We start from the raw sequence: 10,041 nt of genomic DNA, 5'->3' as shown, positions 1-10,041 counted from the left end.
TAATTTTTCAAGATTATTCTCCATGAACAACTGTTGTAGATGAGACTCTGTCTGACTCTGTCTTCAGCTTGCTTCTATTAAGCATTGGGTAGGCCTTCAAGGTGTTCCTCAGTGCATCTTCAGGAAATGCCATCTTGAACTCTTCAAACCTGTCCCCCTGCAGCAAGGTGGCACTGACAAGGTGGTTTGTGAAGGAGAAGCGTTCCCTGGTGTGTCCCAGTATGGTATCACAGACCTACAGAGAGAAGAAGAAACAAAGTTTATATGTAAAGATGAAAAAAATGCCCATTTCACCTAAAGTTACCAACAGGCAAACAGTTACATTTCTAGCACTAGAGGTGCAGAAGGTACACAAAACAACCCTGTTTCTTCACAAGCATTCTACTATTTCTTTAAACCTTAAATGGCTTTACTCAAAACATTCAATAACTTCTACTAATGAATCACAGGTTAGTTTTCACCAAGAAAAGATACATTTTTAACTGTTCAAATGTTAGCTATTTATAAGTAGCTACTTGGTTCAGCTCCTTGTAGTCACATTTCATGCATTTCGTTTTAAGTTTCCAATAAACACATTTCATCAAAGCAGAGTAGGTAAACAGTTGGCTAACATCCTGGTTTTTGGTTCTTGCCGGACAGCCAAGTGGGGTCAGCTAAAGGCCCGGACACACCAGGCCGATTATCGGCGTCGGTGGGCGTCAGGCCGCAGATGAGCGTCGACACGCCCTACTCAGATTGGTGTGTCCCGCAACGTCGGGTCTTTTCAGCCGGGCCGACGCCTTTTCGGCCGAAGACCAAGGCAGGTCGGCAAAAGAAATCACTCTGATTGGCTGTTCAGCTAGCGAATCAGTGCATGAGAAGCAAAATGGAAGTGAGGGACCCAAACAAACTATTAAGAGGCAAATCTGAGATTTCAATTTATCTCCAGCTCTCGGACACAGGTTCTGGAAAGCCCCGTGAGCTTCTTGCTGTAGAGTGAAAATGAACGCAGACGCACATGTTGTTGTTCATATTACGCACAGTGGCGCCTCCAGAAATTGTTCATAGGGGTGGCCACTGAAAATCTTGGGGTGGCCACACCAAAACCAAGAATGTAATTGTTGTAAAAAGTATAGACTAGATGAAAACAATGGCAAAGAGAATCACCTACTGATATACTTTGAGTTTCTTTATTTACATTTTCTGATACTATTCATCTGAAGTGAATATAATACGGATAGTTAACATTTTACTTCAAACAACATTTAAAGAACCTTGTTTTGTGTTATGTATGTATGTGGTTGGGTGATTTATTGTTTTGTTTTTCATATAGTTGTTCTTTCCTTTTAAAAAGACAAATACAGCTTAATTTAAATAAATTCCTTTATTGTAAGGCACAACATGTTCAGCATTCTCAACACATACAATACACAACAGCAACACAACATGTTCTTCAGTTATATTATGTCTCTAGGTTATAAATAGTTTTAGACTGAACAAAGCTGTTTGTGTCACACTGGGATCAAAGATGATTCACATGACTTTATTAAACCAAGTTTTAAAACATGACTATTTTATTTCAACAGGACCCAAAAACACAAGGGGTATAAAATGGTAAATACATACTGTGATTGAACACAAAAACACCATCTATTATTGACCTTTATAGCAAACTCAAAACATTATAAATGATACAAAATACCACCTTTTAGTATTAGACAGAAAATAGGTGACGAGACATATTTCTATTTTTTTAGATTAGGCCACTGTGGTGAGAGTAACACATATAGCTTGTATTCCATTTGTTTTGAAAATGTATATTTGGGTCATTCCAGAATTGGAGGACAATTTAGACACCAACATTTTTGAAAAATGAACCTTTTATTTTATATTTTTTTTATGTATTTAGGAAAAAACAGATATAAACCATCAAAAAAAGTGATTTGCCCAGCTAGGCATCAAATTAATATTTTCCAATGAAGAATTACCCCTGTTACTCTAATTACAGTAACAGGGTTGAAAGTAACAGGGTTGAAAATCAATGCTAATTTGAGCTTTAACCTCAGGAATGATTGCTAGATGTAGCATGTAATGCTACTTTCAAGGCAAGGACACACTTGGATATCTAATGCAAGAAAGATCACTTTGAAACTAATATGCTTTATTCTGATAATATCAGTAACAGGGTTGAGTGGGTCAGAGTGCCACACTCTTTTAAGACTGAAAAGATTGTAAAAATATGAAAACTAAAAGGGAGGACTTAGTTTTGGTCTACCCATGGCACTAGCACATGGCTTGCTGATGTCACTTCCACTGTGTCATCTGACTTACAGTTTGTTCACTTCCTGTGCCAATCTAAAAAGGTTTGGGTAATAGGGTTGAACGCATGTTGAGGGACACACCTTCTGTTGCAACATTACTGTTATCTAAAATATGTTTATGACTTAACAAATTGATTTTTACCATTACAAGAGACATATATCAATAGAATAATACCAAAAAAAGTAATAAAAATCCCTATTTTAAATGTTATATTTGACATGCAAGTTGGTCACCAAGAAGCGGGGACAGAGAAAAATGCCATTTTAGGGGGTGTTCGAGAGCTATGTGATAATTTAAATAATATTTTGAAACCACTTTTTCTACAACTTTATATACATTTTGTCTCAAGACAAGTATGTTTAACACAACAAGTGCATGCTTTAGCATTTTGGGCATGGATTATTAGATTTTTTATATGGGGGACATGAAATGTCCTCCAATTCTGGAATGACCCTTTTATACTTTATAAACAAACTGGTTACCCTTTTTAAATTAGCATACAGAACATTATGAAAACAAACTTGACTAATGGTCGGCTCATAACCTCAGAACACAGAAGAGGAAAAACTGCATAGATTCTCGTTTCATTTTGAAGGAGCTGCAGACCTAAAGAGTATAGAAGACTTAAACGATTACAAAGGTCACAATCACATTAAATAAAACTGTACTTAGGTTTTAGTTTCACTTTACAAAACAGAGTTCCACATGTACTTTCTAGCATGTATGGCCATCTCCTCACTAGCCCTATGCTGCTGCTCCCCTGCCAGCTCTGTCTCTCCTTTACTCATCTTCTTCTTACAATAAGAAGAGATGTCTGTTGACTTTCTCTTCATTTTCTGCAAATTAACATTACACACAGCAGTGATTAATAGTAGCCTACGCATTACACCAGCCCAGCATACCGACATCAGCTAACGTTAGCTTAGCAAGCTAAACTAACGCTAACTAGGATAGCCGCCAAAGTGTGTTTACAGACGAATTATACCTGAAGTCAAGCCAGCCTTTACTGAGGGGGGGTCGTCATAATGCCGTCTCTTTGAAACGGACATTATGGGGGAAATGTGGAATGTGGAGAGAGATGACTCTTACTCTGGGATAAATGCACTCGTTTTTACTGAATGCATTTTACACACACATATCACTCTAGAACTAGAGTTACACTACGTAACCCACTGCTCTTCTGCGGAGGTCCCTGACGCCACCGCGGGCCACTCTCCTCATAATGGGTGTCCAATTAACATCGTATGAAAACGGCCTTGCCGATCTCAACGAGACATTATGGGAACATGTGGGAATTGTGGCGAGAGATGACTCTTACTCTGGGATACATGCCATAGTTTTGACTAAATATGCATTTTTCACACACACACATCACTCTAGAAACTAGGGTTACAATACGTAACCCATGGGCGTCACAGCCATTATATGAGGGTGGGACAAGTCCCCCCCCACTTTTCAAATGATTAGTTTAGACCCCCCCACTTTTACCATGTGGAAAGTCCGTGAATCGGACTATCCACATCGCCACACTTTGTAGAGCATACAGAACATTATGAAAACAAACTTGACTAATGGTCGGCTCATAACCTCAGAACACAGAAGAGGAAAAACTGCATAGATTCTCGTTTCATTTGAAAGCTGCAGACCTAAAAGTGTGTAGAAGACTTAAATGATTAAAAAGGTCACAATCACATTAATAAAACTGTACTTAGGTTTTAGTTTCCCTTTTACAAACAGAGTTCCACATGTACTTTCTAGCATGTAAGGCCATTGTTACAGATATGGGCATCTGTTAATGCCTGCTATATAGTGACGCCTGTTGGCGCTTTAGTAAACTGCATGCTGACACAGGCTTACACTGTGATGTCACTATATCCGCAAGGCGCGGGAATATACAGGTGATGGAGTTGTGAGTTACGGAATAAAGCTGCAGACTGAAACAGTGGTGTCAGAAGTGGTCTTCTTGGACTAAAAGCTCAATAAAACTCACGTCATGACGACAAACAGTATTCCGCACCCCGAGGGCATGGCATATGTCTGGTGATATAGCCAAAAACTGGGAGGTTTTTAGAGCAGAATTTGAGGACTTTATGCTCGCTACAGGTCTGACCGAAAAAACGAATGCGGTGCAGGCAGCCACGCTGAGACGGCTTATGGGAACGAGTGCCGGCATATATATATGCACAACGTCACGCTGACCGAGGAACAAAAGAAAGACCCCAAAACAATCTTGGATGCGTTGGGGGATTATTTCAAGCCGGCAAAAAATGTGATTTATGAGAGATACACGTTTGGATGCTGCAAACAAGGACCGGACGAGCCGATCGATAGCTTTATAACAAAGCTGAGGGAAAAAGCATCATCATGTGAGTACCGTGACCTAAAAGATGAACTGATTAGGGACAGGCTGGTACTCGGTATTGCCAGCGAGAGCACCAGACGGAGACTGCTGCGTGGCTGCCAACAGCTGTGGAGATTTGCCGCCTTGCAGAATTGACGGAGTCACGCATGAGGCTTATTGAGAGCCCGCAGGCACAGGTGGACAGTATTAATTCTATGGTGGACAGGCAAGGCGGACGACGCAAAATACAGTGGAAAACAGCTGAAAGAAACACAGCGGCTGAGAGAGAGCAGCAGTGGACCTGCAAATACTGTGGAAATGGACACAAACGGGGCAGAGAGCAGTGCCCAGCCTATGGTAAGACCTGCCGAGCATGTGGCGTTTCAAATCACTTTGCAAAAGTATGTCAGGCCAGCAGCAGCAGAGAGAAAACAAGAAAAGTTAATGTTGTTGAGGATGTACAGCAAACTGAAGGGGACTCGGATACAAGTGAAAACCTATACAATGTCACTGAATATGTGGGGAATGTGAAAGCACCTGGACGCAAATGGTTTGTACACCTACACCTGAATAAGAAAAGACAGCTATGCCAGCTAGATACAGGGGCCACTTGCAATGTTATGGGCCGCCAGTTTAAAGAGAAACTGTCACCAAAGACAGCCTTACAGCCGACCAGAACAAGGCTAAAGCTGTACTCTGACACATACATGCCATCCCTGGGGAAATTTCACACTGACTGTGTGGTCAGGGGGAAAATACACAGACTTGTGTTTGAGATAGTGAACACCAAACAAAAGCCCCTGCTCGGTGGTGCTGCATGCACTGATCTGGGCCTTGTGAAATTCACTATTCCAAGAGAACTACTGCCAGCGGAGGTGAACACTATTGATGCAAGCCAGTCTATGCCACTCACAAAAGAAATGCTACTGAAAGACTTTCATGATGTTTTCCATGACCCGATCGAGTCAGTCCCAGGTAATATTCATTTCGATCGATCTGAACCTGAAGTGACACCAGTCCAGTGCTCACCACGAAATGTCCCTGTAGCGCTAAAAGCCCGGGTTAAGGAAGAGCTGGACAAACATGTGAAAGCAGGCAACCTTACGCCAGTGACAGAGCCAACAGCGTGGATAAGCAACATGGTGACAGTAGCTAAACCAGACAAGATAAGAATCTGCATTGACCCAAAGCCTCTCAATCAGGCACTTCTCAGGTCCCATTACCACATGCCAACGCTAGAAGACGTCTTGTACAAACTGCCCAAGGCTCGTGTCTTCACACTGGTTGATGCTCGTGACGCCTTTCTCCAGTGCAAGCTTGATGAGGAAAGCAGCCGCTTGACGACATTCTGGACCCCATGGGGTCGGATGAGATGGCTCAAACTCCCGTTTGGAGTCTCAGTGGCGCCAGAGATCTATCAGCGCAAGCAACATGAGCTGCTATCAGGCCTGGCTGGCATCGAGCCTATTGCGGATGACATCCTGGTGGTCGGGTGTGGCGATACGGACGCAGAGGCTGAAGAGGACCACAACACCAACTTAAGAGCTCTCATGCAACGGTGCAGGGCTGTGAAGCTCAGATTGAGTGAACGCAAGCTGCAGTTCAAGCTCAAAGCTGTACATTTCCACGGCCATGTACTGTCTACAGAAGGACTGAAAATCGACCCAGAGAAAACTCAAGCAGTGTTGGACATGCCGACGCCCACGGATGCTAAGGCAGTGCAACGCATGATCGGGTTTGTGACATATCTGGCTAAGTTCCTGCCAGGGCTATCGGAGATCTGTGAGCCTCTTCGCAGACTCCTGGATAAGGACACAGCATGGCACTGGCTGCCAAAACACGATGATGCAATACGCGAGATAAAGCGGATGGTCACCAACACGCCGGTTCTCAAATATTATGACGTCACAAAGCCTGTAACGATCCAGAGTTCCGACACCCCTATGTACGACAGGCGGTGTGTTCCATGGACAGCTTTCAGGTGGAGGACTCAGAGCTGGATCAGGCACAGCATCTGGATGTTACTGACTTCAGGTTTCGCCAAATTGCCCAGCACACAGAGATGGACGATGTATTACAAGCTTTGACATCAGTAATCCTCAGGGGATGGCCTGATTTCAAAGAGGACACCCCCCTCTTGGTGCGAGAATACTGGCCCTTCAGGGATGAGCTCAACGTGCAAAACAGTGTGCTATACAGAGGGCAGTGCGTTGTTATCCCTAAGGCCTTGAGGGCAGAGTTGTTAAGACGCATACACACCAGCCACATCGGGGGGGAGGCATGTTACAGGCGCGCCAGGGATACGCTGTTCTGGCCAAACATGAGAACAGAGATAAAAGACTATGTGTCGAACTGCTCTGCATGCAATGAATATGCACGAGCCCAGCAGAAGGAATCATTGATGTCGCATGATATCCCAACACGTCCATGGCAAACAGTGAGTATGGATATCTTCTCTTACGCTGGCCAAGATTTCATCGTCCTAGTGGACCACTATTCAGACTTCTGGGAGATTGATCTTCTGCCAGATCTATCAGCTGACACTCTCATCACACGCTGTAAATCTCAATTTGCATGCTACGGACAGCCAGACAAAGTGCTCACAGATAATGGCCCACAGTTTGCCTGTGAACAGTTCAGGAAGTTTGCTGCAAATGGGGATTTAACCATGTCACATCCTCACCCAGATATCCAAAATCAAACGGCAAAGCTGAGTCAGCTGTCAAGATAGTGAAATCACTCTGCAAGCGGGCAAAGTTGGATGGCACGGATAAATGGCAGGCCATTCTCCATTGGTGCAACATGCCCACAGAGGGGTTGGACAGCAGTCCAGCCCAACGCTTAATGTCACGAAGGCTGAAGACTTCGCTGCCGGTTGCGGACAGCTTGCTGCAACCGTGGTTAGTGACGGGAGTGACGGAGAAGCTGCGGTTGAAACGGCGGCTTGCAAAATCCGCCTACGACATATCGGCAAGGGACTTACCAGAACTGAATGTTGGGGAACACATAAGGATGAGGCCTCTTCCAGGAGATCGCACAGGCCGTTGGCAACTGGGTCAATGCCTCCAGAAAGTCGCTCCTCGCTAATTCGTAGTGGAGGTGGACGGCACGCTCTACAGGAGAAACCGGGTGGATCTGCTGGTTGCGGAGCGCTCAGCCCGGATGCGACAGCTGGTAGGGCCGGAGCAGAGCAGCCACACGGACCGGGGCCATGTCAACGCAGAGAGGGCTGCAGGTGGAGCTCGAACTGACCCGGTCCAGGATGACACAGGTTTGGGGGAGCCTCCTCACTCTCCAGGGGTCCCGGCGCAAGGGCGGGGTTTGACACCAGGGAAGCCAGTGAGTACAGAGAGCCAAGCTGTATACTCGCGGTGTGGTCGCCTGTTACGGCCGCCGCAGAGACTGAACCTGTGATACAACTGGGAACATTGTCACTAAGTCTGTTGGACTGTTAAGAAAAAAGAAAAAGAAAAAAAGAATTGTTGGATATTATTATAGTTTTGTATCGGTACTTGCATGGTTAATCAGTATTGTAATTGTTTTCATGTATTGGAGGTTGACAATGTTAAAGTGTTAGCTTTACACAATGTAGCTCTTACCTGCACTTTAAAGTGACATGCTGATGTTGTTTACAGCTAAAGGAAAGGAGATGTTACAGATATGGGCATCTGTTAATGCCTGCTATATAGTGACGCCTGTTGGCGCTTTAGTAAACTGCATGCTGACACAGGCTTACACTGTGATGTACTATATCCGCAGCGCGGGAATATACAGGTGATGGAGTTGTGAGTTACGGAATAAAGCTGCAGACTGAAACAGCCATCTCCTCATTAGCCCTATGCTGCTGCTCCCCTGCTAGCTCTGTCTCTCCTTTACTCATCTTCTTCTTAAAATAAGAAGAGATGTCTGTTGACTTTCTCTTCATTTTCTGCAAATTGACATTACACACAGCAGTGATTAATAGTAGCCTACGCATTACACCAGCCCAGCATACCGACATCAGCTAGCGTTAGTTTAGCTTGCTAAGCTAACGCTAGCTGATGTCGGTATGCTGGGCTGGTGTAATGATGTAACTAGGATAGCCGCCAAAGTGTGTTTACAGACGAATTATACCTGAAGTCAAGCCAGCCTTTACTGAGCCCCGAGCCTGTTTTCCAGGTCTTCCAGCGTTTTTCTCGTTATAATGCCATTGAACACACATTTTGATCAGAATATCAGCTAAAGGTAAGCATATCTCCGTTTTTTGCTACCTAAAGCTAACACACTAAAGCCTAGTGTTGTGGGGCTTAACAGGCAACGAACGTATACGACTTACCTTCTAGAAGTCTGGTGGATTTTTGTCAAATCTATGGAAGCAAACAAGAGACAGAAGTATTTGAATTTTATTAGACACCGAATTTATAGCATTGAAAATAATTGCTTTGAAAATCCTGTATCTGAATGTTTTTGCTCCGAATTTACCTATGTGAAATCAAAATTAAAGTGAAAAAAATTCTAATGTTCAAATTCAGATCCCAAAAATGCAAGTGAAAAAAATTCGGTGTATACAATTCGATGTCCAAAATTGCGATGCAGCATCATCCGGGCTACTCAGACAGGATAAGCAATCGAGCCCTAATGCAATTAAACCGACTTCTGGCCTATCAGAGCACGGCTTTGTCAGTCATGTGATCACAACAACCCGGGAGAAAAATGACGGAGAACAGTGGGGCTCGGGTAAGTAGTCAGTTTGTGCTCTTTATTTTACAAGCATTGAGGGCTCGACAGCATTTGTATCTTACATTAGCTAGTTAAATGAGTGAAGTAGCCTTGTGCCGTTGCTGTTAGCAAGCTCCGTAGTTATCATTAATTGAAGTGAATCACAACGTACCGTCGTTACCCGTCTTTCCTGCGAGGAGTCCTCCTCGCAGGGAAAGACCCTGCAGGCCTGAGGGAGGAGGACCAGGCCCCTGATGGGGGAGGACCAGGCCTGAGGGAGGAGGACCTGCACCAGCTGCACCTACAGAACTTAAGCCCATGCTGGGCATAGCTGTTACCAACCTGCACAGGCCTAGCCTGTCACTTTATTTGACAAAATGTGTTTACTTAATCAATAACAGATTAACATTTAGTTTAACTTATGTATATTATTTCGTTTTTATTTTAAAACAAATTGATGATGGTTCATGCTTGATAACTTTTAGTTCACATTTCAATAAATTGTATTTGCACTCCTTTGTCGCATTATTCTTACTGAAATGTTAAATTACACATTCAATCTGTATGAAGATTGGCACCATTCATTATTATGACGTGTGCAACTCGGCGGGTACAAGGCACAAGTATTGTGAAGCTCATAAAGTGAGGGCAAATGCATTTGATCAGCTGACTTTTTTTTTTTGCCAAACTTTATAGGCCTG

This window comes from Gymnodraco acuticeps, unplaced genomic scaffold (genome assembly GCF_902827175.1).
Source record: "Gymnodraco acuticeps unplaced genomic scaffold, fGymAcu1.1, whole genome shotgun sequence".
Lineage (NCBI taxonomy): Eukaryota > Metazoa > Chordata > Actinopteri > Perciformes > Bathydraconidae > Gymnodraco > Gymnodraco acuticeps.
Note: the sequence above shows the minus strand (reverse complement) of the source record.